At 45.1% G+C, this 27383-nt stretch overlaps 77 pseudogenes; all 77 read left to right on the forward strand.

The window, feature by feature from the left end:
* The first annotated feature begins 33 nt into the window (after positions 1-33).
* LOC140092640 (5S ribosomal RNA) lies at positions 34-152 on the forward strand (annotated as a pseudogene).
* Positions 153-600: 448 nt separating this feature from the next.
* LOC140094898 (5S ribosomal RNA) lies at positions 601-719 on the forward strand (annotated as a pseudogene).
* Positions 720-788: 69 nt separating this feature from the next.
* LOC140093504 (5S ribosomal RNA) lies at positions 789-907 on the forward strand (annotated as a pseudogene).
* Positions 908-977: 70 nt separating this feature from the next.
* Positions 978-1096, forward strand: LOC140094899 (5S ribosomal RNA; annotated as a pseudogene).
* A 257-nt stretch (positions 1097-1353) lies between these two features.
* Positions 1354-1472, forward strand: LOC140092599 (5S ribosomal RNA; annotated as a pseudogene).
* Positions 1473-1542: 70 nt separating this feature from the next.
* Positions 1543-1661, forward strand: LOC140079266 (5S ribosomal RNA; annotated as a pseudogene).
* A 636-nt stretch (positions 1662-2297) lies between these two features.
* LOC140097757 (5S ribosomal RNA) lies at positions 2298-2416 on the forward strand (annotated as a pseudogene).
* A 69-nt stretch (positions 2417-2485) lies between these two features.
* LOC140098585 (5S ribosomal RNA) lies at positions 2486-2604 on the forward strand (annotated as a pseudogene).
* A 1014-nt stretch (positions 2605-3618) lies between these two features.
* LOC140097456 (5S ribosomal RNA) lies at positions 3619-3737 on the forward strand (annotated as a pseudogene).
* Positions 3738-4374: 637 nt separating this feature from the next.
* Positions 4375-4493, forward strand: LOC140092611 (5S ribosomal RNA; annotated as a pseudogene).
* A 69-nt stretch (positions 4494-4562) lies between these two features.
* On the forward strand, positions 4563-4681 carry LOC140093505 (5S ribosomal RNA; annotated as a pseudogene).
* A 70-nt stretch (positions 4682-4751) lies between these two features.
* On the forward strand, positions 4752-4870 carry LOC140094900 (5S ribosomal RNA; annotated as a pseudogene).
* A 257-nt stretch (positions 4871-5127) lies between these two features.
* LOC140092623 (5S ribosomal RNA) lies at positions 5128-5246 on the forward strand (annotated as a pseudogene).
* A 70-nt stretch (positions 5247-5316) lies between these two features.
* Positions 5317-5435, forward strand: LOC140079268 (5S ribosomal RNA; annotated as a pseudogene).
* Positions 5436-6071: 636 nt separating this feature from the next.
* Positions 6072-6190, forward strand: LOC140097760 (5S ribosomal RNA; annotated as a pseudogene).
* Positions 6191-6259: 69 nt separating this feature from the next.
* On the forward strand, positions 6260-6378 carry LOC140098586 (5S ribosomal RNA; annotated as a pseudogene).
* Positions 6379-7392: 1014 nt separating this feature from the next.
* On the forward strand, positions 7393-7511 carry LOC140097457 (5S ribosomal RNA; annotated as a pseudogene).
* A 637-nt stretch (positions 7512-8148) lies between these two features.
* Positions 8149-8267, forward strand: LOC140079269 (5S ribosomal RNA; annotated as a pseudogene).
* A 636-nt stretch (positions 8268-8903) lies between these two features.
* On the forward strand, positions 8904-9022 carry LOC140095235 (5S ribosomal RNA; annotated as a pseudogene).
* Positions 9023-9470: 448 nt separating this feature from the next.
* On the forward strand, positions 9471-9589 carry LOC140091727 (5S ribosomal RNA; annotated as a pseudogene).
* Positions 9590-10037: 448 nt separating this feature from the next.
* Positions 10038-10156, forward strand: LOC140094901 (5S ribosomal RNA; annotated as a pseudogene).
* Positions 10157-10225: 69 nt separating this feature from the next.
* Positions 10226-10344, forward strand: LOC140093506 (5S ribosomal RNA; annotated as a pseudogene).
* Positions 10345-10413: 69 nt separating this feature from the next.
* On the forward strand, positions 10414-10532 carry LOC140079270 (5S ribosomal RNA; annotated as a pseudogene).
* A 258-nt stretch (positions 10533-10790) lies between these two features.
* Positions 10791-10909, forward strand: LOC140093508 (5S ribosomal RNA; annotated as a pseudogene).
* A 69-nt stretch (positions 10910-10978) lies between these two features.
* On the forward strand, positions 10979-11097 carry LOC140094732 (5S ribosomal RNA; annotated as a pseudogene).
* A 70-nt stretch (positions 11098-11167) lies between these two features.
* LOC140086594 (5S ribosomal RNA) lies at positions 11168-11286 on the forward strand (annotated as a pseudogene).
* Positions 11287-12111: 825 nt separating this feature from the next.
* LOC140097498 (5S ribosomal RNA) lies at positions 12112-12230 on the forward strand (annotated as a pseudogene).
* Positions 12231-12300: 70 nt separating this feature from the next.
* Positions 12301-12419, forward strand: LOC140096518 (5S ribosomal RNA; annotated as a pseudogene).
* Positions 12420-12489: 70 nt separating this feature from the next.
* Positions 12490-12608, forward strand: LOC140098283 (5S ribosomal RNA; annotated as a pseudogene).
* A 70-nt stretch (positions 12609-12678) lies between these two features.
* Positions 12679-12797, forward strand: LOC140088937 (5S ribosomal RNA; annotated as a pseudogene).
* A 69-nt stretch (positions 12798-12866) lies between these two features.
* Positions 12867-12985, forward strand: LOC140079271 (5S ribosomal RNA; annotated as a pseudogene).
* A 635-nt stretch (positions 12986-13620) lies between these two features.
* LOC140085499 (5S ribosomal RNA) lies at positions 13621-13739 on the forward strand (annotated as a pseudogene).
* A 258-nt stretch (positions 13740-13997) lies between these two features.
* On the forward strand, positions 13998-14116 carry LOC140079273 (5S ribosomal RNA; annotated as a pseudogene).
* Positions 14117-14186: 70 nt separating this feature from the next.
* On the forward strand, positions 14187-14305 carry LOC140088938 (5S ribosomal RNA; annotated as a pseudogene).
* Positions 14306-14374: 69 nt separating this feature from the next.
* Positions 14375-14493, forward strand: LOC140079274 (5S ribosomal RNA; annotated as a pseudogene).
* Positions 14494-14563: 70 nt separating this feature from the next.
* Positions 14564-14682, forward strand: LOC140092731 (5S ribosomal RNA; annotated as a pseudogene).
* A 70-nt stretch (positions 14683-14752) lies between these two features.
* On the forward strand, positions 14753-14871 carry LOC140095519 (5S ribosomal RNA; annotated as a pseudogene).
* Positions 14872-15317: 446 nt separating this feature from the next.
* LOC140097034 (5S ribosomal RNA) lies at positions 15318-15436 on the forward strand (annotated as a pseudogene).
* A 69-nt stretch (positions 15437-15505) lies between these two features.
* LOC140098615 (5S ribosomal RNA) lies at positions 15506-15624 on the forward strand (annotated as a pseudogene).
* A 70-nt stretch (positions 15625-15694) lies between these two features.
* LOC140087668 (5S ribosomal RNA) lies at positions 15695-15813 on the forward strand (annotated as a pseudogene).
* Positions 15814-16060: 247 nt separating this feature from the next.
* On the forward strand, positions 16061-16179 carry LOC140101873 (5S ribosomal RNA; annotated as a pseudogene).
* Positions 16180-16249: 70 nt separating this feature from the next.
* On the forward strand, positions 16250-16368 carry LOC140095276 (5S ribosomal RNA; annotated as a pseudogene).
* Positions 16369-16816: 448 nt separating this feature from the next.
* Positions 16817-16935, forward strand: LOC140088428 (5S ribosomal RNA; annotated as a pseudogene).
* A 69-nt stretch (positions 16936-17004) lies between these two features.
* LOC140098738 (5S ribosomal RNA) lies at positions 17005-17123 on the forward strand (annotated as a pseudogene).
* A 70-nt stretch (positions 17124-17193) lies between these two features.
* Positions 17194-17312, forward strand: LOC140087669 (5S ribosomal RNA; annotated as a pseudogene).
* A 247-nt stretch (positions 17313-17559) lies between these two features.
* LOC140101885 (5S ribosomal RNA) lies at positions 17560-17678 on the forward strand (annotated as a pseudogene).
* Positions 17679-17748: 70 nt separating this feature from the next.
* On the forward strand, positions 17749-17867 carry LOC140095277 (5S ribosomal RNA; annotated as a pseudogene).
* A 448-nt stretch (positions 17868-18315) lies between these two features.
* Positions 18316-18434, forward strand: LOC140082121 (5S ribosomal RNA; annotated as a pseudogene).
* A 69-nt stretch (positions 18435-18503) lies between these two features.
* LOC140078471 (5S ribosomal RNA) lies at positions 18504-18622 on the forward strand (annotated as a pseudogene).
* Positions 18623-18692: 70 nt separating this feature from the next.
* On the forward strand, positions 18693-18811 carry LOC140087670 (5S ribosomal RNA; annotated as a pseudogene).
* A 69-nt stretch (positions 18812-18880) lies between these two features.
* LOC140083229 (5S ribosomal RNA) lies at positions 18881-18999 on the forward strand (annotated as a pseudogene).
* Positions 19000-19069: 70 nt separating this feature from the next.
* On the forward strand, positions 19070-19188 carry LOC140091004 (5S ribosomal RNA; annotated as a pseudogene).
* Positions 19189-19258: 70 nt separating this feature from the next.
* On the forward strand, positions 19259-19377 carry LOC140083003 (5S ribosomal RNA; annotated as a pseudogene).
* A 69-nt stretch (positions 19378-19446) lies between these two features.
* On the forward strand, positions 19447-19565 carry LOC140079207 (5S ribosomal RNA; annotated as a pseudogene).
* A 70-nt stretch (positions 19566-19635) lies between these two features.
* On the forward strand, positions 19636-19754 carry LOC140087672 (5S ribosomal RNA; annotated as a pseudogene).
* Positions 19755-20001: 247 nt separating this feature from the next.
* Positions 20002-20120, forward strand: LOC140078340 (5S ribosomal RNA; annotated as a pseudogene).
* Positions 20121-20757: 637 nt separating this feature from the next.
* On the forward strand, positions 20758-20876 carry LOC140083014 (5S ribosomal RNA; annotated as a pseudogene).
* A 69-nt stretch (positions 20877-20945) lies between these two features.
* Positions 20946-21064, forward strand: LOC140079401 (5S ribosomal RNA; annotated as a pseudogene).
* A 70-nt stretch (positions 21065-21134) lies between these two features.
* LOC140087673 (5S ribosomal RNA) lies at positions 21135-21253 on the forward strand (annotated as a pseudogene).
* Positions 21254-21502: 249 nt separating this feature from the next.
* LOC140092635 (5S ribosomal RNA) lies at positions 21503-21621 on the forward strand (annotated as a pseudogene).
* Positions 21622-21691: 70 nt separating this feature from the next.
* Positions 21692-21810, forward strand: LOC140091005 (5S ribosomal RNA; annotated as a pseudogene).
* Positions 21811-21880: 70 nt separating this feature from the next.
* LOC140082085 (5S ribosomal RNA) lies at positions 21881-21999 on the forward strand (annotated as a pseudogene).
* Positions 22000-22069: 70 nt separating this feature from the next.
* LOC140086847 (5S ribosomal RNA) lies at positions 22070-22188 on the forward strand (annotated as a pseudogene).
* An 826-nt stretch (positions 22189-23014) lies between these two features.
* On the forward strand, positions 23015-23133 carry LOC140085501 (5S ribosomal RNA; annotated as a pseudogene).
* A 70-nt stretch (positions 23134-23203) lies between these two features.
* LOC140097170 (5S ribosomal RNA) lies at positions 23204-23322 on the forward strand (annotated as a pseudogene).
* Positions 23323-23392: 70 nt separating this feature from the next.
* LOC140084704 (5S ribosomal RNA) lies at positions 23393-23511 on the forward strand (annotated as a pseudogene).
* A 70-nt stretch (positions 23512-23581) lies between these two features.
* On the forward strand, positions 23582-23700 carry LOC140088939 (5S ribosomal RNA; annotated as a pseudogene).
* A 70-nt stretch (positions 23701-23770) lies between these two features.
* On the forward strand, positions 23771-23889 carry LOC140095139 (5S ribosomal RNA; annotated as a pseudogene).
* A 259-nt stretch (positions 23890-24148) lies between these two features.
* LOC140092647 (5S ribosomal RNA) lies at positions 24149-24267 on the forward strand (annotated as a pseudogene).
* Positions 24268-24904: 637 nt separating this feature from the next.
* Positions 24905-25023, forward strand: LOC140091006 (5S ribosomal RNA; annotated as a pseudogene).
* Positions 25024-25471: 448 nt separating this feature from the next.
* On the forward strand, positions 25472-25590 carry LOC140091363 (5S ribosomal RNA; annotated as a pseudogene).
* A 69-nt stretch (positions 25591-25659) lies between these two features.
* On the forward strand, positions 25660-25778 carry LOC140079275 (5S ribosomal RNA; annotated as a pseudogene).
* A 440-nt stretch (positions 25779-26218) lies between these two features.
* Positions 26219-26337, forward strand: LOC140088429 (5S ribosomal RNA; annotated as a pseudogene).
* Positions 26338-26406: 69 nt separating this feature from the next.
* On the forward strand, positions 26407-26525 carry LOC140098851 (5S ribosomal RNA; annotated as a pseudogene).
* A 70-nt stretch (positions 26526-26595) lies between these two features.
* Positions 26596-26714, forward strand: LOC140087675 (5S ribosomal RNA; annotated as a pseudogene).
* Positions 26715-26961: 247 nt separating this feature from the next.
* LOC140101897 (5S ribosomal RNA) lies at positions 26962-27080 on the forward strand (annotated as a pseudogene).
* Positions 27081-27150: 70 nt separating this feature from the next.
* LOC140095278 (5S ribosomal RNA) lies at positions 27151-27269 on the forward strand (annotated as a pseudogene).
* The last annotated feature ends 114 nt before the right edge of the window (positions 27270-27383 follow it).

Here is a 27383-nt window from a genome sequence, read left to right on the forward strand (position 1 = left end):
ATAGTAAAAGAAGGTTCAAATTGAACAGCTGCTGTCAATGGCCATTCTAAGCTCAATGTGCCTGCTCTCGTCAGATCGCAGCAGCAATGCAGCTTAAGGCTTGGCAAGTACCAGCATGGGAGACTGGCTGGGAATCCCAAGTTCCGTTGACCTTTTTGAACCTGAAAATTGTGTTAGTTTCTGTATGAGATAGTAAAAGAAGGTTCAAATTGAAAAGCTGCTGTCAACGGCAATTCTAAGCTGAATGTGCGTGCTCTTGTCAGATCGCAGCAGCGATGCAGCTTAAGGCTTGGCAAGTACCAGCATGGGAGACTGGCTGGGAATCCCAAGTTCTGGTGACCTTTTTGAACCTGAAAATTGTGTTAGTTTCTCTATGAGATAGTAGAAGAAGGTTCAAATTGAACAGCTGCTGTCAACGGCCATTCTAAGCTGAATGTGTGTGCTCTTTTCAGATCGCAGCAGCGATGCAGCTTAAGGCTTGGCAAGTACCAGCATGGGAGACTGGCTGGGAATCCCAAGTTCTGTTGACCTTTTTGAACCTGAAAATTGTGTTAGTTTCTCTATGAGATAGTAAAAGAAGGTTCAAATTGAACAGCTGCTGTCAACGGCAATTCTAAGCTGAATGTGCCTGCTCTCGTCAGATTGCAGCAGCAATGCAGCTTAAGGCTTGGCAAGTACCAGCATGGGAGACTGGCTGGGAATCCCAAGTTCTGTTGACCTTTTTGAACCTGAAAATGTGTTAGTTTCTCTATGAGATAGTAAAAGAAGGTTCAAATTGAACAGCTGCTGTCAACGGCCATTCTAAGCTGAATTTGCCTGCTCTCGTCAGATCGCAGCAGCAATGCAACTTAAGGCTTGGCAAGTACCAGCATGGGAGACTGGCTGGGAATTCCAAGTTCCGTTGACCTTTTTGAACCTGAAAATTGTGTTAGTTTCTCTATGAGATAGTAAAAGAAGGTTCAAATTGAACAGCTGCTGTCAACGGCAATTCTAAGCTGAATGTGCCTGCTCTCGTCAGATTGCAGCAGCAATGCAGCTTAAGGCTTGGCAAGTACCAGCATGGGAGACTGGCTGGGAATCCCAAGTTCTGTTGACCTTTTTGAACCTGAAAATGTGTTAGTTTCTCTATGAGATAGTAAAAGAAGGTTCAAATTGAACAGCTGCTGTCAATGGCCATTCTAAGCTGAATTTGCCTGCTCTCGTCAGATTGCAGCAGCAATGCAACTTAAGGCTTGGCAAGTACCAGCATGGGAGACTGGCTGGGAATTCCAAGTTCCGTTGACCTTTTTGAACCTGAAAATGTGTTAGTTTCTCTATGAGATAGTAAAAGAAGGTTCAAATTGAACAGCTGCTGTCAACGGCCATTCTAAGCTGAATGTGCCTGCTCTCGTCAGATCGCAGCAGCAATGCAGCTTAAGGCTTGGCAAGTACCAGCATGGGAGACTGGCTGGGAATCCCAAGTTCCGTTGACCTTTTTGAACCTGAAAATTGTGTTAGTTTCTCTATGAGATAGTAAAAGAAGGTTCAAATTGAACAGCTGCTGTCAACGGCCATTCTAAGCTGAATGTGCCTGCTCTCGTCAGATCGCAGCAGCAATGCAGCTTAAGGCTTGGCAAGTACCAGCATGGGAGACTGGCTGGGAATCCCAAGTTCTGTTGACCTTTTTGAACCTGAAAATGTGTTAGTTTCTCTATGAGATAGTAAAAGAAGGTTCAAATTGAACAGCTGCTGTCAACGGCCATTCTAAGCTGAATGTGCGTGCTCTTGTCAGATCGCAGCAGCGATGCAGCTTAAGGCTTGGCAAGTACCAGCATGGGAGACTGGCTTGGAATCCCAAGTTCTGGTGACCTTTTTGAACCTGAAAATTGTGTTAGTTTCTCTATGAGATAGCAAAAGAAGGTTCAAATTGAACAGCTGCTGTCAACGGCCATTCTAAGCTGAATGTGCCTGCTCTTGTCAGATTGCAGCAGCAATGCAGCTTAAGGCTTGGCAAGTACCAGCATGGGAGACTGGCTTGGAATCCCAAGTTCTGGTGACCTTTTTGAACCTGAAAATTGTGTTAGTTTCTATATAAGATAGTAGAAGAAGGTTCAAATTGAACAACTGCTGTCAATGGCCATTCTACGCTGAATGTGCCTGCTCTCGCCAGATCGCAGCAGCAATGCAGCTTAAGGCTTGGCAAGTACCAGCATGGGAGACTGGCTGGGAATCCCAAGTTCTGTTGCCCTTTTTGAACTTGAAAATTGTTTTAGTTTCTCTATGAGATAGTAAAAGAAGGTTCAAATTGAACAGCTGCTGTCAACGGCCATTCTAAGCTGAATGTGCGTGCTCTTGTCAGATCGCAGCAGCAATGCAGCTTAAGGCTTGGCAAGTACCAGCATGGGAGACTGGCTGGGAATCCCAAGTTCTGTTGACCTTTTTGAACCTGAAAATGTGTTAGTTTCTCTATGAGATAGTAAAAGAAGGTTCAAATTGAACAGCTGCTGTCAACGGCCATTCTAAGCTGAATGTGCGTGCTCTTGTCAGATCGCAGCAGCAATGCAGCTTAAGGCTTGGCAAGTACCATCATGGGAGACTGGCTGGGAATCCCAAGTTCTGTTGACCTTTTTGAACCTGAAAATGTGTTAGTTTCTCTATGAGATAGTAAAAGAAGGTTCAAATTGAACAGCTGCTGTCAACGGCCATTCTAAGCTCAATGTGCGTGCTTTTGTTAGATCGCAGCAGCGATGCAGCTTAAGGCTTGGCAAGTACCAGCATGGGAGACTGGCTTGGAATCCCAAGTTCTGGTGACCTTTTTGAACCTGAAAATTGTGTTAGTTTCTCTATGAGATAGCAAAAGAAGGTTCAAATTGAACAGCTGCTGTCAACGGCCATTCTAAGCTGAATGTGCCTGCTCTTGTCAGATTGCAGCAGCAATGCAGCTTAAGGCTTGGCAAGTACCAGCATGGGAGACTGGCTTGGAATCCCAAGTTCTGGTGACCTTTTTGAACCTGAAAATTGTGTTAGTTTCTATATAAGATAGTAGAAGAAGGTTCAAATTGAACAACTGCTGTCAATGGCCATTCTAAGCTGAATGTGCCTGCTCTTGCCAGATCGCAGCAGCAATGCAGCATAAGGCTTGGCAAGTACCAGCATGGGAGACTGGCTGGAAATCCCAAGTTCCGTTGCTCTTTTTGAACCTGAAAATTGTGTTAGTTTCTCTATGAGATAGTAAAAGAAGGTTCAAATTGAACAGTTGCTGTCAACGGCCATTCTAAACTGAATGTGCGTGCTCTTGTGAGATCGGAGCAGCGATGCAGCTTAAGGCTTGGCAAGTACCAGCATGGGAGACTGGCATGGAATCCCAAGTTCTGGTGACCTTTTTGAACCTGAAAATTGTGTAAGTTTCTCTATGAGATAGCAAAAGAAGGTTCAAATTGAACAGCTGCTGTCAACGGCCATTCTAAGCTGAATGTGCCTGCTCTTGTCAGATTGCAGCAGCAATGCAGCTTAAGGCTTGGCAAGTACCAGCATGGGAGACTGACTTGGAATCCCAAGTTCTGGTGACCTTTTTGAACCTTAAAATTGTGTTAGTTTCTATATAAGATAGTAGAAGAAGGTTCAAATTGAACAACTGCTGTCAATGGCCATTCTAAGCTGAATGTGCCTGCTCTTACCAGATCGCAGCAGCAATGCAGCTTAAGGCTTGGCAAGTACCAGCATGGGAGACTGGCTGGGAATCCCAAGTTCCGTTGACCTTTTTGAACCTGAAAATTGTGTTAGTTTCTCTATGAGATAGTAAAAGAAGGTTCAAATTGAACAGCTGCTGTCAACGGCCATTCTAAGCTGAATGTGCGTGCTTTTGTCACATCGCAGCAGCGATGCAGCTTAAGGCTTGGCAAGTTCCAGCATGGGAGACTGGCTGGGAATCCCAAGTTCTGTTGACGTTTTTGAACTTGAAAATTGTTTTAGTTTCTCTATGAGATAGTAAAAGAAGGTTCAATTTGAAATGCTGCAGTCAACGGCCATTCTAAGCTGAATGTGCCTGCTCTTGTCAGATCGCAGCAGCAATGCAGCTTAAGGCTTGGCAAGTACCAGCATGGGAGACTGGCTTGGAATCCCAAGTTCCGTTGCCCTTTTTGAACCTGAAAATTGTGTTAGTTTCTCTATGAGATAGTAAAAGAAGGTTCAAATTGAACAGCTGCTGTCAACGGCCATTCTAAGCTGAATGTGCGTGCTCTTGTGAGATCGCAGCAGCGATGCAGCTTAAGGCTTGGCAAGTTCCAGCATGGGAGACTGGCTGGGAATCCCAAGTTTCGTTGACCTTTTTGAACCTGAAAATTGTGTTAGTTTCTCTATGAGATAGCAAAAGAAGGTTCAAATTGAACAGCTGCTGTCAACGGCCATTCTAAGCTGAATGTGCCTGCTCTCGTCAGATCGCAGCAGCAATGCAGCTTAAGGCTTGGCAAGTACCAGCATGGGAGACTGGCTGGGAATCCCAAGTTCCGTTGACCTTTTTGAACCTGAAAATGTGTTAGTTTCTCTATGAGATAGTAAAAGAAGGTTCAAATTGAACAGCTGCTGTCAACGGCCATTCTAAGCTGAATTTGCCTGCTCTCGTCAGATCGCAGCAGCAATGCAACTTAAGGCTTGGCAAGTACCAGCATGGGAGACTGGCTGGGAATTCCAAGTTCCGTTGACCTTTTTGAACCTGAAAATTGTGTTAGTTTCTCTATGAGATAGTAAAAGAAGGTTCAAATTGAACAGCTGCTGTCAACGGCAATTCTAAGCTGAATGTGCCTGCTCTCGTCAGATTGCAGCAGCAATGCAGCTTAAGGCTTGGCAAGTACCAGCATGGGAGACTGGCTGGGAATCCCAAGTTCTGTTGACCTTTTTGAACCTGAAAATGTGTTAGTTTCTCTATGAGATAGTAAAAGAAGGTTCAAATTGAACAGCTGCTGTCAATGGCCATTCTAAGCTGAATTTGCCTGCTCTCGTCAGATTGCAGCAGCAATGCAACTTAAGGCTTGGCAAGTACCAGCATGGGAGACTGGCTGGGAATTCCAAGTTCCGTTGACCTTTTTGAACCTGAAAATGTGTTAGTTTCTCTATGAGATAGTAAAAGAAGGTTCAAATTGAACAGCTGCTGTCAACGGCCATTCTAAGCTGAATGTGCCTGCTCTCGTCAGATCGCAGCAGCAATGCAGCTTAAGGCTTGGCAAGTACCAGCATGGGAGACTGGCTGGGAATCCCAAGTTCCGTTGACCTTTTTGAACCTGAAAATTGTGTTAGTTTCTCTATGAGATAGTAAAAGAAGGTTCAAATTGAACAGCTGCTGTCAACGGCCATTCTAAGCTGAATGTGCCTGCTCTCGTCAGATCGCAGCAGCAATGCAGCTTAAGGCTTGGCAAGTACCAGCATGGGAGACTGGCTGGGAATCCCAAGTTCTGTTGACCTTTTTGAACCTGAAAATGTGTTAGTTTCTCTATGAGATAGTAAAAGAAGGTTCAAATTGAACAGCTGCTGTCAACGGCCATTCTAAGCTGAATGTGCGTGCTCTTGTCAGATCGCAGCAGCGATGCAGCTTAAGGCTTGGCAAGTACCAGCATGGGAGACTGGCTTGGAATCCCAAGTTCTGGTGACCTTTTTGAACCTGAAAATTGTGTTAGTTTCTCTATGAGATAGCAAAAGAAGGTTCAAATTGAACAGCTGCTGTCAACGGCCATTCTAAGCTGAATGTGCCTGCTCTTGTCAGATTGCAGCAGCAATGCAGCTTAAGGCTTGGCAAGTACCAGCATGGGAGACTGGCTTGGAATCCCAAGTTCTGGTGACCTTTTTGAACCTGAAAATTGTGTTAGTTTCTATATAAGATAGTAGAAGAAGGTTCAAATTGAACAACTGCTGTCAATGGCCATTCTACGCTGAATGTGCCTGCTCTCGCCAGATCGCAGCAGCAATGCAGCTTAAGGCTTGGCAAGTACCAGCATGGGAGACTGGCTGGGAATCCCAAGTTCTGTTGCCCTTTTTGAACTTGAAAATTGTTTTAGTTTCTCTATGAGATAGTAAAAGAAGGTTCAAATTGAACAGCTGCTGTCAACGGCCATTCTAAGCTGAATGTGCGTGCTCTTGTCAGATCGCAGCAGCAATGCAGCTTAAGGCTTGGCAAGTACCAGCATGGGAGACTGGCTGGGAATCCCAAGTTCTGTTGACCTTTTTGAACCTGAAAATGTGTTAGTTTCTCTATGAGATAGTAAAAGAAGGTTCAAATTGAACAGCTGCTGTCAACGGCCATTCTAAGCTGAATGTGCGTGCTCTTGTCAGATCGCAGCAGCAATGCAGCTTAAGGCTTGGCAAGTACCATCATGGGAGACTGGCTGGGAATCCCAAGTTCTGTTGACCTTTTTGAACCTGAAAATGTGTTAGTTTCTCTATGAGATAGTAAAAGAAGGTTCAAATTGAACAGCTGCTGTCAACGGCCATTCTAAGCTCAATGTGCGTGCTTTTGTTAGATCGCAGCAGCGATGCAGCTTAAGGCTTGGCAAGTACCAGCATGGGAGACTGGCTTGGAATCCCAAGTTCTGGTGACCTTTTTGAACCTGAAAATTGTGTTAGTTTCTCTATGAGATAGCAAAAGAAGGTTCAAATTGAACAGCTGCTGTCAACGGCCATTCTAAGCTGAATGTGCCTGCTCTTGTCAGATTGCAGCAGCAATGCAGCTTAAGGCTTGGCAAGTACCAGCATGGGAGACTGGCTTGGAATCCCAAGTTCTGGTGACCTTTTTGAACCTGAAAATTGTGTTAGTTTCTATATAAGATAGTAGAAGAAGGTTCAAATTGAACAACTGCTGTCAATGGCCATTCTAAGCTGAATGTGCCTGCTCTTGCCAGATCGCAGCAGCAATGCAGCATAAGGCTTGGCAAGTACCAGCATGGGAGACTGGCTGGAAATCCCAAGTTCCGTTGCTCTTTTTGAACCTGAAAATTGTGTTAGTTTCTCTATGAGATAGTAAAAGAAGGTTCAAATTGAACAGTTGCTGTCAACGGCCATTCTAAACTGAATGTGCGTGCTCTTGTGAGATCGGAGCAGCGATGCAGCTTAAGGCTTGGCAAGTACCAGCATGGGAGACTGGCATGGAATCCCAAGTTCTGGTGACCTTTTTGAACCTGAAAATTGTGTAAGTTTCTCTATGAGATAGCAAAAGAAGGTTCAAATTGAACAGCTGCTGTCAACGGCCATTCTAAGCTGAATGTGCCTGCTCTTGTCAGATTGCAGCAGCAATGCAGCTTAAGGCTTGGCAAGTACCAGCATGGGAGACTGACTTGGAATCCCAAGTTCTGGTGACCTTTTTGAACCTTAAAATTGTGTTAGTTTCTATATAAGATAGTAGAAGAAGGTTCAAATTGAACAACTGCTGTCAATGGCCATTCTAAGCTGAATGTGCCTGCTCTTACCAGATCGCAGCAGCAATGCAGCTTAAGGCTTGGCAAGTACCAGCATGGGAGACTGGCTGGGAATCCCAAGTTCCGTTGACCTTTTTGAACCTGAAAATTGTGTTAGTTTCTCTATGAGATAGTAAAAGAAGGTTCAAATTGAACAGCTGCTGTCAACGGCCATTCTAAGCTGAATGTGCGTGCTTTTGTCACATCGCAGCAGCGATGCAGCTTAAGGCTTGGCAAGTTCCAGCATGGGAGACTGGCTGGGAATCCCAAGTTCTGTTGACGTTTTTGAACTTGAAAATTGTTTTAGTTTCTCTATGAGATAGTAAAAGAAGGTTCAATTTGAAATGCTGCAGTCAACGGCCATTCTAAGCTGAATGTGCCTGCTCTTGTCAGATCGCAGCAGCAATGCAGCTTAAGGCTTGGCAAGTACCAGCATGGGAGACTGGCTTGGAATCCCAAGTTCCGTTGCCCTTTTTGAACCTGAAAATTGTGTTAGTTTCTCTATGAGATAGTAAAAGAAGGTTCAAATTGAACAGCTGCTGTCAACGGCCATTCTAAGCTGAATGTGCGTGCTCTTGTGAGATCGCAGCAGCGATGCAGCTTAAGGCTTGGCAAGTTCCAGCATGGGAGACTGGCTGGGAATCCCAAGTTTCGTTGACCTTTTTGAACCTGAAAATTGTGTTAGTTTCTCTATGAGATAGCAAAAGAAGGTTCAAATTGAACAGCTGCTGTCAACGGCCATTCTAAGCTGAATGTGCCTGCTCTCGTCAGATCGCAGCAGCAATGCAGCTTAAGGCTTGGCAAGTACCAGCATGGGAGACTGGCTGGGAATCCCAAGTTCTGTTGACCTTTTTGAACCTGAAAATTGTGTTAGTTTCTCTATGAGATAGTAAAAGAAGGTTCAAATTGAACAGCTGCTGTCAACGGCCATTCTAAGCTGAATGTGCGTGCTCTTGTCAGATCGCAGCAGCGATGCAGCTTAAGGCTTGGCAAGTTCCAGCATGGGAGACTGGCTGGGAATCCCAAGTTCTGTTGCCCTTTTTGAACTTGAAAATTGTTTTAGTTTCTCTATGAGATAGTAAAAGAAGGTTCAATTTGAAATGCTGCTGTCAACGCCCATTCTAAGCTGAATGTGCCTGCTCTTGTCAGATCGCAGCAGCAATGCAGCTTAAGGCTTGGCAAGTACCAGCATGGGAGACTGGCTTGGAATCCCAAGTTCTGGTGACCTTTTTGAACCTGAAAATTGTGTTAGTTTCTATATGAGATAGTAGAAGAAGGTTCAAATTGAACAACTGCTGTCAACGGCCATTCTAAGCTGAATGTGTGTGCTCTTGTCAGATCGCAGCAGCGATGCAGCTTAAGGCTTGGCAAGTACCAGCATGGGAGACTGGCTGGGAATCCCAAGTTCTGTTGACCTTTTTGAACCTGAAAATGTGTTAGTTTCTCTATGAGATAGTAAAAGAAGGTTCAAATTGAACAGCTGCTATCAACGGCAATTCTAAGCTGAATGTGCCTGCTCTCGTCAGATCGCAGCAGCAATGCAGCTTAAGGCTTGGCAAGTACCAGCATGGGAGACTGGCTGGGAATCTCAAGTTCCGTTGACCTTTTTGAACCTGAAAATTGTGTTAGTTTCTCTATGAGATAGTAAAAGAAGGTTCAAATTGAACAGCTGCTGTCAACGGCCATTCTAAGCTGAATGTGCGTGCTCTTGTCAGATCGCAGCAGCGATGCAGCTTAAGGCTTGGCAAGTTCCAGCATGGGAGACTGGCTGGGAATCCCAAGTTCTGATGACTTTTTTGAACCTGAAAATTGTGTTAGTTTCTCTATGAGATAGTAGAAGAAGGTTCAAATTGAAGAACTGCTGTCAGCGGCCATTCTAAGCTGAATGTGTGTGCTCTTGTCAGATCGCAGCAGCGATGCAGCTTAAGGCTTGGCAAGTACCAGCATGGGAGACTGGCTGGGAATCCCAAGTTCTGTTGACCTTTTTGAACCTGAAAATTGTGTTAGTTTCTCTATGAGATAGTAAAAGAAGGTTCAAATTGAACAGCTGCTGTCAATGGCCATTCTAAGCTGAATGTGCCTGCTCTCGTCAGATCGCAGCAGCAATGCAGCCTAAGGCTTGGCAAGTACCAGCATGGGAGACTGGCTGGGAATCCCAAGTTCCGTTGACCTTTTTGAACCTGAAAATTGTGTTAGTTTCTGTATGAGATAGTAAAAGAAGGTTCAAATTGAAAAGCTGCTGTCAACGGCAATTCTAAGCTGAATGTGCGTGCTCTTGTCAGATCGCAGCAGCGATGCAGCTTAAGGCTTGGCAAGTACCAGCATGGGAGACTGGCTGGGAATCCCAAGTTCTGGTGACCTTTTTGAACCTGAAAATTGTGTTAGTTTCTCTATGAGATAGTAGAAGAAGGTTCAAATTGAACAACTCCTGTCAATGGCCATTCTAAGCTGAATGTGTGTGCTCTTTTCAGATCGCAGCAGCGATGCAGCTTAAGGCTTGGCAAGTACCAGCATGGGAGACTGGCTGGGAATCCCAAGTTCTGTTGACGTTTTTGAACCTGAAAATTGTGTTAGTTTCTCTATGAGATAGTAAAAGAAGGTTCAAATTGAACAGCTGCTGTCAACGGCAATTCTAAGCTGAATGTGCCTGCTCTCGTCAGATTGCAGCAGCAATGCAGCTTAAGGCTTGGCAAGTACCAGCATGGGAGACTGGCTGGGAATCCCAAGTTCTGTTGACCATTTTGAACCTGAAAATGTGTTAGTTTCTCTAAGAGATAGTAAAAGAAGGTTCAAATTGAACAGCTGCTGTCAACGGCCATTCTAAGCTGAATTTGCCTGCTCTCGTCAGATCGCAGCAGCAATGCAACTTAAGGCTTGGCAAGTACCAGCATGGGAGACTGGCTGGGAATTCCAAGTTCCGTTGACCTTTTTGAACCTGAAAATGTGTTAGTTTCTCTATGAGATAGTAAAAGAAGGTTCAAATTGAACAGCTGCTGTCAACGGCCATTCTAAGCTGAATGTGCCTGCTCTCGTCAGATCGCAGCAGCAATGCAGCTTAAGGCTTGGCAAGTACCAGCATGGGAGACTGGCTGGGAATCCCAAGTTCTGTTGACCTTTTTGAACCTGAAAATGTGTTAGTTTCTCTATGAGATAGTAAAAGAAGGTTCAAATTGAACAGCTGCTGTCAACGGCCATTCTAAGCTGAATGTGCGTGCTCTTGTCAGATCGCAGCAGCGATGCAGCTTAAGGCTTGGCAAGTACCAGCACGGGAGACTGGCTTGGAATCCCAAGTTCTGGTGACCTTTTTGAACCTGAAAATTGTGTTAGTTTCTCTATGAGATAGCAAAAGAAGGTTCAAATTGAACAGCTGCTGTCAACGGCCATTCTAAGCTGAATTTGCCTGCTCTCGTCAGATCGCAGCAGCAATGCAACTTAAGGCTTGGCAAGTACCAGCATGGGAGACTGGCTGGGAATTCCAAGTTCCGTTGACCTTTTTGAACCTGAAAATGTGTTAGTTTCTCTATGAGATAGTAAAAGAAGGTTCAAATTGAACAGCTGCTGTCAACGGCCATTCTAAGCTGAATGTGCCTGCTCTCGTCAGATTGCAGCAGCAATGCAGCTTAAGGCTTGGCAAGTACCAGCATGGGAGACTGGCTTGGAATCCCAAGTTCCGTTGACCTTTTTGAACCTGAAAATTGTGTTAGTTTCTCTATGAGATAGTAAAAGAAGGTTCAAATTGAACAGCTGCTGTCAACGGCCATTCTAAGCTGAATGTGCCTGCTCTCGTGAGATCGCAGCAGCAATGCAGCTTAAGGCTTGGCAAGTACCAGCATGGGAGACTGGCTGGGAATCCCAAGTTCTGTTGACCTTTTTGAACCTGAAAATGTGTTAGTTTCTCTATGAGATAGTAAAAGAAGGTTCAAATTGAACAGCTGCTGTCAACGGCCATTCTAAGCTGAATGTGTGTGCTCTTGTCAGATCGCAGCAGCGATGCAGCTTAAGGCTTGGCAAGTACCAGCATGGGAGACTGGCTTGGAATCCCAAGTTCTGGTGACCTTTTTGAACCTGAAAATTGTGTTAGTTTCTCTATGAGATAGCAAAAGAAGGTTCAAATTGAACAGCTGCTGTCAGCGGCCATTCTAAGCTGAATGTGCCTGCTCTTGTCAGATTGCAGCAGCAATGCAGCTTAAGGCTTGGCAAGTACCAGCATGGGAGACTGGCTTGGAATCCCAAGTTCTGGTGACCTTTCTGAACCTGAAAATTGTGTTAGTTTCTATATAAGATAGTAGAAGAAGGTTCAAATTGAACAACTGCTGTCAATGGCCATTCTAAGCTGAATGTGCCTGCTCTCGCCAGATCGCAGCAGCAATGCAGCTTAATGCTTGGCAAGTAACAGCATGGGAGACTGGCTGGGAATCCCAAGTTCCGGTGCCCTTTTTGAACCTGAAAATTGTGTTAGTTTCTCTATGAGATAGTAAAAGAACTTTCAAATTGAACGGCTGCTGTCAACGGCCATTCTAAGCTGAATGTGCGTGCTCTTGTCAGATCGCAGCAGCGATGCAGCTTAAGGCTTGGCAAGTACCAGCATGGGAGACTGGCTTGGAATCCCAAGTTCTGGTGACCTTTTTGAACCTGAAAATTGTGTTAGTTTCTATATGAGATAGTAGAAGAAGGTTCAAATTGAACAACTGCTGTCAATGGCCATTCTAAGCTTAATGTGCCTGCTCTCGTCAGATCGCAGCAGCAATGCAGCTTAAGTCTTGGCAAGTACCAGCATGGGAGACTGGCTGGGAATCCCAAGTTCTGTTGACCTTTTTGAACCTGAAAATTGTGTTAGTTTCTCTATGAGATAGCAAAAGAAGGTTCAAATTGAAGAGCTGCTGTCAACGGCCATTCTAAGCTGAATGTGCCTGCTCTCGTCAGATCGTAGCAGCAATGCAGCTTAAGGCTTGGCAAGTACCAGCATGGGAGACTGGCTGGGAATCCCAAGTTCTGTTGAACTTTTTGAACCTGAAAATTGTGTTAGTTTCTCTATGAGATAGTAAAAGAAGGTTCAAATTGAACAGCTGCTGTCAACGGCCATTCTAAGCTGAATGTGCCTGCTCTTGTCAGATCGCAGCAGCGATGCAGCTTAAGGCTTGGCAAGTTCCAGCATGGGAGACTGGCTGGGAATCCCAAGTTCTGTTGACCTTTTTGAACTTGAAAATTGTTTTAGTTTCTCTATGAGATAGTAAAAGAAGGTTCAATTTGAAATGCTGCTGTCAACGGCCATTCTAAGCTGAATGTGCCTGCTCTTGTCAGATCGCAGCAGCAATGCAGCTTAAGGCTTGGCAAGTACCAGCATGGGAGACTGGCTGGGAATCCCAAGTTCCGTTGACCTTTTGAACCTGAAAATTGTGTTAGTTTCTCTATGAGATAGTAAAAGAAGGTTCAAATTGAACAGCTGCTGTCAACGGCCATTCTAAGCTGAATGTGCCTGCTCTCGTCAGATCGCAGCAGCAATGCAGCTTAAGGCTTGGCAAGTACCAGCATGGGAGACTGGCTGGGAATCCCAAGTTCTGTTGACCTTTTTGAACCTGAAAATTGTGTTAGTTTCTCTATGAGATAGTAAAAGAAGGTTCAAATTGAACAGCTGCTGTCAACGGCCATTCTAAGCTGAATGTGCGTGCTCTTGTCAGATCGCAGCAGCGATGCAGCTTAAGGCTTGGCAAGTTCCAGCATGGAGACTGGCTGGGAATCCCAAGTTCTGTTGACCTTTTTGAACTTGAAAATTGTTTTATTTTCTCTATGAGATAGTAAAAGAAGGTTCAATTTGAAATGCTGCTGTCAACGGCCATTCTAAGCTGAATGTGCCTGCTCTTGTCAGATCGCAGCAGCGATGCAGCTTAAGGCTTGGCAAGTACCAGCATGGGAGACTGGCTTGGAATCCCAAGTTCTGGTGACCTTTTTGAACCTGAAAATTGTGTTAGTTTCTATATGAGATAGTAGAAGAAGGTTCAAATTGAACAACTGCTGTCAACGGCCATTCTAAGCTGAATGTGTGTGCTCTTGTCAGATCGCAGCAGCGATGCAGCTTAAGGCTTGGCAAGTACCAGCATGGGAGACTGGCTGGGAATCCCAAGTTCTGTTGACCTTTTTGAACCTGAAAATGTGTTAGTTTCTCTATGAGATAGTAAAAGAAGGTTCAAATTGAACAGCTGCTGTCAACGGCAATTCTAAGCTGAATGTGCCTGCTCTCGTCAGATCGCAGCAGCAATGCAGCTTAAGGCTTGGCAAGTACCAGCATGGGAGACTGGCTGGGAATCCCAAGTTCTGTTGACCTTTTTGAACCTGAAAATTGTGTTAGTTTCTCTATGAGATAGTAAAAGAAGGTTCAAATTGAACAGCTGCTGTCAACGGCCATTCTAAGCTGAATGTGCGTGCTCTTGTCAGATCGCAGCAGCAATGCAGCTTAAGGCTTGGCAAGTACCAGCATGGGAGACTGGCTGGGAATCCCAAGTTCCGTTAACCTTTTGAACCTGAAAATTGTGTTAGTTTCTCTATGAAATAGTAAAAGAAGGTTCAAATTGAACAGCTGCTGTCAACGGCCATTCTAAGCTGAATGTGCCTGCTCTCGTCAGATCGCAGCAGCAATGCAGCTTAAGGCTTGGCAAGTACCAGCATGGGAGACTGGCTGGGAATCCCAAGTTCTGTTGACCTTTTTGAACCTGAAAGTTGTGTTAGTTTCTCTATGAGATAGTAAAAGAAGGTTCAATTTGAAATGCTGCTGTCAACGGCCATTCTAAGCTGAATGTGCCTGCTCTTGTCAGATCGCAGCAGCAATGCAGCTTAAGGCTTGGCAAGTACCAGCATGGGAGACTGGCTGGGAATCCCAAGTTCCGTTGACCTTTTGAACCTGAAAATTGTGTTAGTTTCTCTATGAGATAGTAAAAGAAGGTTCAAATTGAACAGCTGCTGTCAACGGCCATTCTAAGCTGAATGTGCCTGCTCTCGTCAGATCGCAGCAGCAATGCAGCTTAAGGCTTGGCAAGTACCAGCATGGGAGACTGGCTGGGAATCCCAAGTTCTGTTGACCTTTTTGAACCTGAAAATTGTGTTAGTTTCTCTATGAGATAGTAAAAGAAGGTTCAAATTGAACAGCTGCTGTCAACGGCCATTCTAAGCTGAATGTGCCTGCTCTCGTCAGATCGCAGCAGCAATGCAGCTTAAGGCTTGGCAAGTACCAGCATGGGAGACTGGCTGGTAATCCCAAGTTCCGTTGACCTTTTTGAACCTGAAAATTGTGTTAGTTTCTCTATGAGATAGCAAAAGAAGGTTCAAATTGAACAGCTGCTGTCAACGGCCATTCTAAGCTGAATGTGCCTGCTCTTGTCAGATCGCAGCAGCAATGCAGCTTAAGGCTTGGCAAGTACCAGCATTGGAGACTGGCTGGGAATCCCAAGTTCTGTTGACCTTTTTGAACCTGAAAATTGTGTTAGTTTCTCTATGAGATAGTATAAGAAGGTTCAAATTGAACAGCCACTGTCAACGGCCATTCTAAGCTGAATGTGCCTGCTCTTGTCAGATCGCAGCAGCAATGCAGCTTAAGGCTTGGCAAGTACCAGCATGGGAGACTGGCTTGGAATCCCAAGTTCTGGTGACCTTTTTGAACCTGAAAATTGTGTTAGTTTCTATGAGATAGTAGAAGAAGGTTCAAATTGAACAACTGCTGTCAACGGCCATTCTAAGCTGAATGTGTGTGCTCTTGTCAGATCGCAGCAGCGATGCAGCTTAAGGCTTGGCAAGTACCAGCATGGGAGACTGGCTGGGAATCCCAAGTTCTGTTGACCTTTTTGAACCTGAAAATTGAGTTAGTTTCTCTATGAGATAGTAAAAGAAGGTTCAAATTGAACAGCTGCTGTCAACAGCCATTCTAAGCTGAATGTGCCTGCTCTTGTCAGATCGCAGCAGCAATGCAGCTTAAGGCTTGGCAAGTACCAGCATGGGAGACTGGCTGGGAATTCCAAGTTCCGTTGACCTTTTTGAACCTGAAAATGTGTTAGTTTCTCAATGAGATAGTAAAAGAAGGTTCAAATTGAACAGCTGCTGTCAACGGCCATTCTAAGCTGAATGTGCCTGCTCTCATCAGATCGCAGCAGCAATGCAGCTTAAGGCTTGGCAAGTACCAGCATGGGAGACTGGCTGGGAATCCCAAGTTCCGTTGACCTTTTTGAACCTGAAAATTGTGTTAGTTTCTCTATGAGATAGCAAAAGAAGGTTCAAATTGAACAGCTGCTGTCAACGGCCATTCTAAGCTGAATGTGCCTGCTCTCGTCAGATCGCAGCAGCAATGCAGCGTAAGGCTTGGCAAGTACCAGCATGGGAGACTGGCTGGGAATTCCAAGTTCCGTTGACCTTTTTGAACCTGAAAATGTGTTAGTTTCTCTATGAGATAGTAAAAGAAGGTTCAAATTGAACACCTGCTGTCAACGGCCATTCTAAGCTGAATGTGCCTGCTCTCGTCAGATCGCAGCAGCGTAAGGCTTGGCAAGTACCAGCATGGGAGACTGGCTGGGAATTCCAAGTTCCGTTGACCTTTTTGAACCTGAAAATGTTAGTTTCTCTATGAGATAGTAAAAGAAGGTTCAAATTGAACAGCTGCTGTCAACGGCCATTCTAAGCTGAATGTTCCTGCTCTCATCAGATCGCAGCAGCAATGCAGCTTAAGGCTTGGCAAGTACCAGCATGGGAGACTGGCTGGGAATCCCAAGTTCCGTTGACCTTTTTGAACCTGAAAATTGTGTTAGTTTCTCTATGAGATAGCAAAAGAAGGTTCAAATTGAACAGCTGCTGTCAACGGCCATTCTAAGCTGAATGTGCCTGCTCTTGTCAGATCGCAGCAGCAATGCAGCTTAAGGCTTGGCAAGTACCAGCATTGGAGACTGGCTGGGAAGCCCAAGTTCTGTTGACCTTTTTGAACCTGAAAATTGTGTTAGTTTCTCTATGAGATAGTATAAGAAGGTTCAAATTGAACAGCTGCTGTCAACTGCCATTCTAAGCTGAATGTGCCTGCTCTTGTCAGATCGCAGCAGCAATGCAGCTTAAGGCTTGGCAAGTACCAGCATGGGAGACTGGCTTGGAATCCCAAGTTCTAGTGACCTTTTTGAACCTGAAAATTGTGTTAGTTTCTATATGAGATAGTAGAAGAAGGTTCAAATTGAACAACTGCTGTCAACGGCCATTCTAAGCTGAATGTGTGTGCTCTTGTCAGATCGCAGCAGCGATGCAGCTTAAGGCTTGGCAAGTACCAGCATGGGAGACTGGCTGGGAATCCCAAGTTCTGTTGACCTTTTTGAACCTGAAAATTGAGTTAGTTTCTCTATGAGATAGTAAAAGAAGGTTCAAATTGAACAGCTGCTGTCAACAGCCATTCTAAGCTGAATGTGCCTGCTCTCGTCAGATCGCAGCAGCAATGCAGCTTAAGGCTTGGCAAGTACCAGCATGGGAGACTGGCTGGGAATTCCAAGTTCCGTTGACCTTTTTGAACCTGAAAATGTGTTAGTTTCTCTATGAGATAGTAAAAGAAGGTTCAAATTGAACAGCTGCTGTCAACGGCCATTCTAAGCTGAATGTGCCTGCTCTCATCAGATCGCAGCAGCAATGCAGCTTAAGGCTTGGCAAGTACCAGCATGGGAGACTGGCTGGGAATCCCAAGTTCCGTTGACCTTTTTGAACCTGAAAATTGTGTTAGTTTCTCTATGAGATAGCAAAAGAAGGTTCAAATTGAACAGCTGCTGTCAACGGCCATTCTAAGCTGAATGTGCCTGCTCTCGTCAGATCGCAGCAGCAATGCAGCGTAAGGCTTGGCAAGTACCAGCATGGGAGACTGGCTGGGAATTCCAAGTTCCGTTGACCTTTTTGAACCTGAAAATGTGTTAGTTTCTCTATGAGATAGTAAAAGAAGGTTCAAATTGAACACCTGCTGTCAACGGCCATTCTAAGCTGAATGTGCCTGCTCTCGTCAGATCGCAGCAGCGTAAGGCTTGGCAAGTACCAGCATGGGAGACTGGCTGGGAATTCCAAGTTCCGTTGACCTTTTTGAACCTGAAAATGTTAGTTTCTCTATGAGATAGTAAAAGAAGGTTCAAATTGAACAGCTGCTGTCAACGGCCATTCTAAGCTGAATGTTCCTGCTCTCATCAGATCGCAGCAGCAATGCAGCTTAAGGCTTGGCAAGTACCAGCATGGGAGACTGGCTGGGAATCCCAAGTTCCGTTGACCTTTTTGAACCTGAAAATTGTGTTAGTTTCTCTATGAGATAGCAAAAGAAGGTTCAAATTGAACAGCTGCTGTCAACGGCCATTCTAAGCTGAATGTGCCTGCTCTTGTCAGATCGCAGCAGCAATGCAGCTTAAGGCTTGGCAAGTACCAGCATTGGAGACTGGCTGGGAAGCCCAAGTTCTGTTGACCTTTTTGAACCTGAAAATTGTGTTAGTTTCTCTATGAGATAGTATAAGAAGGTTCAAATTGAACAGCTGCTGTCAACTGCCATTCTAAGCTGAATGTGCCTGCTCTTGTCAGATCGCAGCAGCAATGCAGCTTAAGGCTTGGCAAGTACCAGCATGGGAGACTGGCTTGGAATCCCAAGTTCTGGTGACCTTTTTGAACCTGAAAATTGTGTTAGTTTCTATATGAGATAGTAGAAGAAGGTTCAAATTGAACAACTGCTGTCAACGGCCATTCTAAGCTGAATGTGTGTGCTCTTGTCAGATCGCAGCAGCGATGCAGCTTAAGGCTTGGCAAGTACCAGCATGGGAGACTGGCTGGGAATCCCAAGTTCTGTTGACCTTTTTGAACCTGAAAATTGTGTTAGTTTCTCTATGAGATAGTAAAAGAAGGTTCAAATTGAACAGCTGCTGTCAACGGCCATTCTAAGCTGAATGTGCCTGTTCTCGTCAGATCGCAGCAGCAATGCAGCTTAAGGCTTGGCAAGTACCAGCATGGGAGACTGGCTGGGAATTCCAAGTTCCGTTGACCTTTTTGAACCTGAAAATGTGTTAGTTTCTCTATGAGATAGTAAAAGAAGGTTCAAATTGAACAGCTGCTGTCAATGGCCATTCTAAGCTGAATGTGCCTGCTCTCATCAGATCGCAGCAGCAATGCAGCTTAAGGCTTGGCAAGTACCAGCATGGGAGACTGGCTGGGAATCCCAAGTTCCGTTGACCTTTTTGAACCTGAAAATTGTGTTAGTTTCTCTATGAGATAGCAAAAGAAGGTTCAAATTGAACAGCTGCTGTCAACGGCCATTCTAAGCTGAATGTGCCTGCTCTCGTCAGATCGCAGCAGCAATGCAGCGTAAGGCTTGGCAAGTACCAGCATGGGAGACTGGCTGGGAATTCCAAGTTCCGTTGACCTTTTTGAACCTGAAAATGTGTTAGTTTCTCTATGAGATAGTAAAAGAAGGTTCAAATTGAACAGCTGCTGTCAACGGCCATTCTAAGCTGAATGTGCCTGCTCTCGTCAGATCGCAGCAGCAATGCAGTTTAAGGCTTGGCAAGTACCAGTATGGGAGACTGGCTGGGAATCCCAAGTTCCGTTGACCTTTTTGAACCTGAAAATTGTGTTAGTTTCTCTATGAGATAGCAAAAGAAGGTTCAAATTGAACAGCTGCTGTCAACGGCCATTCTAAGCTGAATGTGCCTGCTCTTGTCAGATCGCAGCAGCAATGCAGCTTAAGGCTTGGCAAGTACCAGCATGGGAGACTGGCTGGGAATCCCAAGTTCTGTTGACCTTTTTGAACCTGAAAATTGTGTTAGTTTCTCTATGAGATAGTAAAAGAAGGTTCAAATTGAACAGCTGCTGTCAACGGCCATTCTAAGCTGAATGTGCCTGCTCTCGTCAGATCGCAGCAGCAATGCAGCTTAAGGCTTGGCAAGTACCAGCATGGGAGACTGGCTGGGAATTCCAAGTTCCGTTGACCTTTTTGAACCTGAAAATGTGTTAGTTTCTCTATGAGATAGTAAAAGAAGGTTCAAATTGAACAGCTGCTGTCAACGGTCATTCTAAGCTGAATGTGCCTGCTCTCATCAGATCGCAGCAGCAATGCAGCTTAAGGCTTGGCAAGTACCAGCATGGGAGACTGGCTGGGAATCCCAAGTTCCGTTGACCTTTTTGAACCTGAAAATTGTGTTAGTTTCTCTATGAGATAGCAAAAGAAGGTTCAAATTGAACAGCTGCTGTCAACGGCCATTCTAAGCTGAATGTGCCTGCTCTCGTCAGATCGCAGCAGCAATGCAGCGTAAGGCTTGGCAAGTACCAGCATGGGAGACTGGCTGGGAATTCCAAGTTCCGTTGACCTTTTTGAACCTGAAAATGTGTTAGTTTCTCTATGAGATAGTAAAAGAAGGTTCAAATTGAACACCTGCTGTCAACGGCCATTCTAAGCTGAATGTGCCTGCTCTCGTCAGATCGCAGCAGCGTAAGGCTTGGCAAGTACCAGCATGGGAGACTGGCTGGGAATTCCAAGTTCCGTTGACCTTTTTGAACCTGAAAATGTTAGTTTCTCTATGAGATAGTAAAAGAAGGTTCAAATTGAACAGCTGCTGTCAACGGCCATTCTAAGCTGAATGTTCCTGCTCTCGTCAGATCGCAGCAGCAATGCAGCTTAAGGCTTGGCAAGTACCAGCATGGGAGACTGGCTGGGAATCCCAAGTTCCGTTGACCTTTTTGAACCTGAAAATTGTGTTAGTTTCTCTATGAGATAGCAAAAGAAGGTTCAAATTGAACAGCTGCTGTCAACGGCCATTCTAAGCTGAATGTGCCTGCTCTTGTCAGATCGCAGCAGCAATGCAGCTTAAGGCTTGGCAAGTACCAGCATTGGAGACTGGCTGGGAATCCCAACTTCTGTTGACCTTTTTGAACCTGAAAATTGTGTTAGTTTCTCTATGAGATAGTATAAGAAGGTTCAAATTGAACAGCTGCTGTCAACTGCCATTCTAAGCTGAATGTGCCTGCTCTTGTCAGATCGCAGCAGCAATGCAGCTTAAGGCTTGGCAAGTACCAGCATGGGAGACTGGCTTGGAATCCCAAGTTCTGGTGACCTTTTTGAACCTGAAAATTGTGTTAGTTTCTATATGAGATAGTAGAAGAAGGTTCAAATTGAACAACTGCTGTCAACGGCCATTCTAAGCTGAATGTGTGTGCTCTTGTCAGATCGCAGCAGCGATGCAGCTTAAGGCTTGGCAAGTACCAGCATGGGAGACTGGCTGGGAATCCCAAGTTCTGTTGACCTTTTTGAACCTGAAAATTGTGTTAGTTTCTCTATGAGATAGTAAAAGAAGGTTCAAATTGAACAGCTGCTGTCAACGGCCATTCTAAGCTGAATGTGCCTGCTCTCGTCAGATCGCAGCAGCAATGCAGCTTAAGGCTTGGCAAGTACCAGCATGGGAGACTGGCTGGGAATTCCAAGTTCCGTTGACCTTTTTGAACCTGAAAATGTGTTAGTTTCTCTATGAGATAGTAAAAGAAGGTTCAAATTGAACAGCTGCTGTCAACGGCCATTCTAAGCTGAATGTGCCTGCTCTCATCAGATCGCAGCAGCAATGCAGCTTAAGGCTTGGCAAGTACCAGCATGGGAGACTGGATGGGAATCCCAAGTTCCGTTGACCTTTTTGAACCTGAAAATTGTGTTAGTTTCTCTATGAGATAGCAAAAGAAGGTTCAAATTGAACAGCTGCTGTCAACGGCCATTCTAAGCTGAATGTGCCTGCTCTCGTCAGATCGCAGCAGCAATGCAGCGTAAGGCTTGGCAAGTACCAGCATGGGAGACTGGCTGGGAATTCCAAGTTCCGTTGACCTTTTTGAACCTGAAAATGTGTTAGTTTCTCTATGAGATAGTAAAAGAAGGTTCAAATTGAACAGCTGCTGTCAACGGCCATTCTAAGCTGAATGTGCCTGCTCTCGTCAGATCGCAGCAGCGTAAGGCTTGGCAAGTACCAGCATGGGAGACTGGCTGGGAATTCCAAGTTCCGTTGACCTTTTTGAACCTGAAAATGTGTTAGTTTCTCTATGAGATAGTAAAAGAAGGTTCAAATTGAACAGCTGCTGTCAACGGCCATTCTAAGCTGAATGTGCCTGCTCTCGTCAGATCGCAGCAGCAATGCAGCTTAAGGCTTGGCAAGTACCAGCATGGGAGACTGGCTGGGAATCCCAAGTTCCGTTGACCTTTTTGAACCTGAAAATTGTGTTAGTTTCTCTATGAGATAGCAAAAGAAGGTTCAAATTGAACAGCTGCTGTCAACGGCCATTCTAAGCTGAATGTGCCTGCTCTTGTCAGATCGCAGCAGCAATGCAGCTTAAGGCTTGGCAAGTACCAGCATGGGAGACTGGCTGGGAATCCCAAGTTCTGTTGACCTTTTTGAACCTGAAAATTGTGTTAGTTTCTATATGAGATAGTAGAAGAAGGTTCAAATTGAACAACTGCTGTCAACGGCCATTCTAAGCTGAATGTGCCTGCTCTCGTCAGATCGCAGCAGCAATGCAGCTTAAGGCTTGGCAAGTACCAGCATGGGGGACTGGCTGGGAATCCCAAGTTCTGTTGACCTTTTTTAACTTGAAAATTGTGTTAGTTTCTCTATGAGATAGTAAAAGAAGGTTCAAATTGAACAGCTGCTGTCAACGGCCATTCTAAGCTGAATGTGCCTGCTCTCGTCAGATTGCAGCAGCAATGCAGCTTAAGGCTTGGCAAGTACCAGCATGGGAGACTGGCTGGGAATCCCAAGTTCCGTTGACCTTTTTGAACCTGAAAATTGTGTTAGTTTCTCTATGAGATAGCAAAAGAAGGTTCAAATTGAACAGCTGCTGTCAACGGCCATTCTAAGCTGAATGTGCCAGCTCTTGTCAGATCGCAGCAGCAATGCAACTTAAGGCTTGGCAAGTACCAGCATGGGAGACTGGCTGGGAATCCCAAGTTCCGTTGACCTTTTTGAACCTGAAAATTGTGTTAGTTTCTCTATGAGATAGCAAAAGAAGGTTCAAATTGAACAGCTGCTGTTAACGGCCATTCTAAGCTGAATGTGTGTGCTCTTGTCAGATCGCAGCAGCGATGCAGCTTAAGGCTTGGCAAGTACCAGCATGGGAGACTGGCTGGGAATCCCAAGTTCTGTTGACCTTTTTGAACCTGAAAATTGTGTTAGTTTCTCTATGAGATAGTAAAAGAAGGTTCAAATTGAACAGCTGCTGTCAACGGCCATTCTAAGCTGAATGTGCCTGCTCTTGTCAGATCGCAGCAGCAATGCAGCTTAAGGCTTGGCAAGTACCAGCATGGGAGACTGGCTTGGAATCCCAAGTTCTGGCGACCTTTTTGAACCTGAAAATTGTGTTAGTTTCTATATGAGATAGTAGAAGAAGGTTCAAATTGAACAACTGCTGTCAACGGCCATTCTAAGCTGAATGTGTGTGCTCTTGTCAGATCGCAGCAGCGATGCAGCTTAAGGCTTGGCAAGTACCAGCATGGGAGACTGGCTGGGAATCCCAAGTTCTGTTGACCTTTTTGAACCTGAAAATTGTGTTAGTTTCTCTATGAGATAGTAAAAGAAGGTTCAAATTGAACAGCTGCTGTCAACGGCAATTCTAAGCTGAATGTGCCTGCTCTCGTCAGATCGCAGCAGCAATGCAGCTTAAGGCTTGGCAAGTACCAGCATGGGAGACTGGCTGGGAATCCCAAGTTCTGTTGACCTTTTTGAACCTGAAAATCGTGTTAGTTTCTCCATGAGATAGTAAAAGAAGGTTCAAATTGAACAGCTGCTGTCAACGGCCATTCTAAGCTGAATGTGCGTGCTCTTGTCAGATCGCAGCAGCGATGCAGCTTAAGGCTTGGCAAGTACCAGCATGGGAGACTGGCTGGGAATCCCAAGTTCTGTTGACCTTTTTGAACTTGAAAATTGTTTTAGTTTCTCTATGAGATAGTAAAAGAAGGTTCAATTTGAAATGATGCTGTCAACGGCTATTCTAAGCTGAATGTGCCTGCTCTCGTCAGATCGCAGCAGCAATGCAGCTTAAGGCTTGGCAAGTACCAGCATGGGAGACTGGCTGGGAATCCCAAGTTCTGTTGACCTTTTTGAACCTGAAAATTGTGTTAGTTTCTCTATGAGATAGCAAAAGAAGGTTCAAATTGAACAGCTGCTGTCAACGGCCATTCTAAGCTGAATGTGCCTGCTCTTGTCAGATCGCAGCAGCAATGCAGCTTAAGGCTTGGCAAGTACCAGCATGGGAGACTGGCTGGGAATCCCAAGTTCCGTTGACCTTTTTGAACCTGAAAATTGTGTTAGTTTCTCTATGAGATAGCAAAAGAAGGTTCAAATTGAACAGCTGCTGTCAACGGCCATTCTAAGCTGAATGTGCCTGCTCTCGTCAGATAGCAGCAGCAATGCAGCTTAAGGCTTGGTAAGTATTAGCATGGGAGACTGGCTGGGAATCCCAAGTTCTGTTGACCTTTTTGAACCTGAAAATTGTGTTAGTTTCTCCATGAGATAGCAAAAGAAGGTTCAAATTGAACAGCTGCTGTCAATGGCCATTCTAAGCTGAATGTGCGTGCTCTTGTCAGATCGCAGCAGCGATGCAGCTTAAGGCTTGGCAAGTACCAGCATGGGAGACTGGCTGGGAATCCCAAGTTCTGTTGACCTTTTTGAACTTGAAAATTGTTTTAGTTTCTCTATGAGATAGTAAAAGAAGGTTCAATTTGAAATGCTGCTGTCAACGGCCATTCTAAGCTGAATGTGCCTGCTCTCGTCAGATCGCAGCAGCAATGCAGCTTAAGGCTTGGCAAGTACCAGCATGGGAGACTGGCTGGGAATCCCAAGTTCCGTTGACCTTTTTGAACCTGAAAATTGTGTTAGTTTCTCTATGAGATAGTAAAAGAAGGTTCAAATTGAACAGCTGCTGTCAACGGCCATTCTAAGCTGAATGTGCGTGCTCTTGTCAGATTGCAGCAGCGATGCAGCATAAGGCTTGGCAAGTACCAGCATGGGAGACTGGCTGGGAATCCCAAGTTCCGTTGACCTTTTTGAACCTGAAAATTGTGTTAGTTTCTCTATGAGATAGTAAAAGAAGGTTCAAATTGAACAGCTGCTGTCAACGGCCATTCTAAGCTGAATGTGCGTGCTCTTGTCAGATCGCAGCAGTGATGCAGCTTAAGGCTTGGCAAGTACCAGCATGGGAGACTGGCTGGGAATCCCAAGTTCTGGTGACTTTTTTGAACCTGAAAATTGTGTTAGTTTCTCTATGAGATAGTAAAAGAAGGTTCAAATTGAACAGCTGCTGTCAACGGCCATTCTAAGCTGAATGTGCCTGCTTTCGTCAGATGGCAGCAGCAATGCAACTTAAGGCTTGGCAAGTACCAGCATGGGAGACTGGCTGGGAATCCCAAATTCCGTTGACCTTTTTGAACCTGAAAATTGTGTTAGTTTCTCTATGAGATAGCAAAAGAAGGTTCAAATTGAACAGCTGCTGTCAACGGCCATTCTAAGCTGAATGTGCCTGCTCTTGTCAGATCGCAGCAGCAATGCAGCTTAAGGCTTGGCAAGTACCAGCATGGGAGACTGGCTGGGAATCCCAAGTTCTGTTGACCTTTTTGAACCTGAAAATTGTGTTAGTTTCTCTATGAGATAGTAAAAGAAGGTTCAAATTGAACAGCTGCTGTCAACGGCCATTCTAAGCTGAATGTGCCTGCTCTTGTCAGATCGCAGCAGCAATGCAGCTTAAGGCTTGGCAAGTACCAGCATGGGAGACTGGCTTGGAATCCCAAGTTCTGGTGACCTTTTTGAACCTGAAAATTGTGTTAGTTTCTATATGAGATAGTAGAAGAAGGTTCAAATTGAACAACTGCTGTCAACGGCCATTCTAAGCTGAATGTGTGTGCTCTTGTCAAATCGCAGCAGCGATGCAGCTTAAGGCTTGGCAAGTACCAGCATGGGAGACTGGCTGGGAATCCCAAGTTCTGTTGACCTTTTTGAACCTGAAAATTGTATTAGTTTCTCTATGAGATAGTAAAAGAAGGTTCAAATTGAACAGCTGCTGTCAACGGCAATTCTATGCTGAATGTGCCTGCTCTCGTCAGATCGCAGCAGCAATGCAGCTTAAGGCTTGGCAAGTACCAGCATGGGAGACTGGCTGGGAATTCCAAGTTCCGTTGACCTTTTTGAACCTGAAAATGTGTTAGTTTCTCTATGAGATAGTAAAAGAAGGTTCAAATTGAAGAGCTGCTGTCAACGGCCATTCTAAGCTGAATGTGCCTGCTCTCGTCAGATCGCAGCAGCAATGCAGCTTAAGGCTTGGCAAGTACCAGCATGGGAGACTGGCTGGGAATCCCAAGTTCTGTTGACCTTTTTGAACCTGAAAATTGTGTTAGTTTCTCTATGAGATAGTAAAAGAAGGTTCAAATTGAACAGCTGCTGTCAACGGCAATTCTAAGCTGAATGTGCCTGCTCTCGTCAGATCGCAGCAGCTTAAGGCTTGGCAAGTACCAGCATGGGAGACTGGCTTGGAATCCCAAGTTCTGGTGACCTTTTTGAACCTGAAAATTGTGTTAGTTTCTATATGAGATAGTAGAAGAAGGTTCAAATTGAACAACTGCTGTCAACGGCCATTCTAAGCTGAATGTGTGTGCTCTTGTCAGATCGCAGCAGCGATGCAGCTTAAGGCTTGGCAAGTACCAGCATGGGAGACTGGCTGGGAATCCCAAGTTCTGTTGACCTTTTTGAACCTGAAAATTGAGTTAGTTTCTCTATGAGATAGTAAAAGAAGGTTCAAATTGAACAGCTGCTGTCAACAGCCATTCTAAGCTGAATGTGCCTGCTCTCGTCAGATCGCAGCAGCAATGCAGCTTAAGGCTTGGCAAGTACCAGCATGGGAGACTGGCTGGGAATTCCAAGTTCCGTTGACCTTTTTGAACCTGAAAATGTGTTAGTTTCTCTATGAGATAGTAAAAGAAGGTTCAAATTGAACAGCTGCTGTCAACGGCCATTCTAAGCTGAATGTGCCTGCTCTCATCAGATCGCAGCAGCAATGCAGCTTAAGGCTTGGCAAGTACCAGCATGGGAGACTGGCTGGGAATCCCAAGTTCCGTTGACCTTTTTGAACCTGAAAATTGTGTTAGTTTCTCTATGAGATAGCAAAAGAAGGTTCAAATTGAACAGCTGCTGTCAACGGCCATTCTAAGCTGAATGTGCCTGCTCTCGTCAGATCGCAGCAGCAATGCAGCGTAAGGCTTGGCAAGTACCAGCATGGGAGACTGGCTGGGAATTCCAAGTTCCGTTGACCTTTTTGAACCTGAAAATGTGTTAGTTTCTCTATGAGATAGTAAAAGAAGGTTCAAATTGAACACCTGCTGTCAACGGCCATTCTAAGCTGAATGTGCCTGCTCTCGTCAGATCGCAGCAGCGTAAGGCTTGGCAAGTACCAGCATGGGAGACTGGCTGGGAATTCCAAGTTCCGTTGACCTTTTTGAACCTGAAAATGTTAGTTTCTCTATGAGATAGTAAAAGAAGGTTCAAATTGAACAGCTGCTGTCAACGGCCATTCTAAGCTGAATGTTCCTGCTCTCATCAGATCGCAGCAGCAATGCAGCTTAAGGCTTGGCAAGTACCAGCATGGGAGACTGGCTGGGAATCCCAAGTTCCGTTGACCTTTTTGAACCTGAAAATTGTGTTAGTTTCTCTATGAGATAGCAAAAGAAGGTTCAAATTGAACAGCTGCTGTCAACGGCCATTCTAAGCTGAATGTGCCTGCTCTTGTCAGATCGCAGCAGCAATGCAGCTTAAGGCTTGGCAAGTACCAGCATTGGAGACTGGCTGGGAAGCCCAAGTTCTGTTGACCTTTTTGAACCTGAAAATTGTGTTAGTTTCTCTATGAGATAGTATAAGAAGGTTCAAATTGAACAGCTGCTGTCAACTGCCATTCTAAGCTGAATGTGCCTGCTCTTGTCAGATC

Source organism: Engystomops pustulosus, chromosome 9 (genome assembly GCF_040894005.1).
Source record: "Engystomops pustulosus chromosome 9, aEngPut4.maternal, whole genome shotgun sequence".
Taxonomy (NCBI): domain Eukaryota; kingdom Metazoa; phylum Chordata; class Amphibia; order Anura; family Leptodactylidae; genus Engystomops; species Engystomops pustulosus.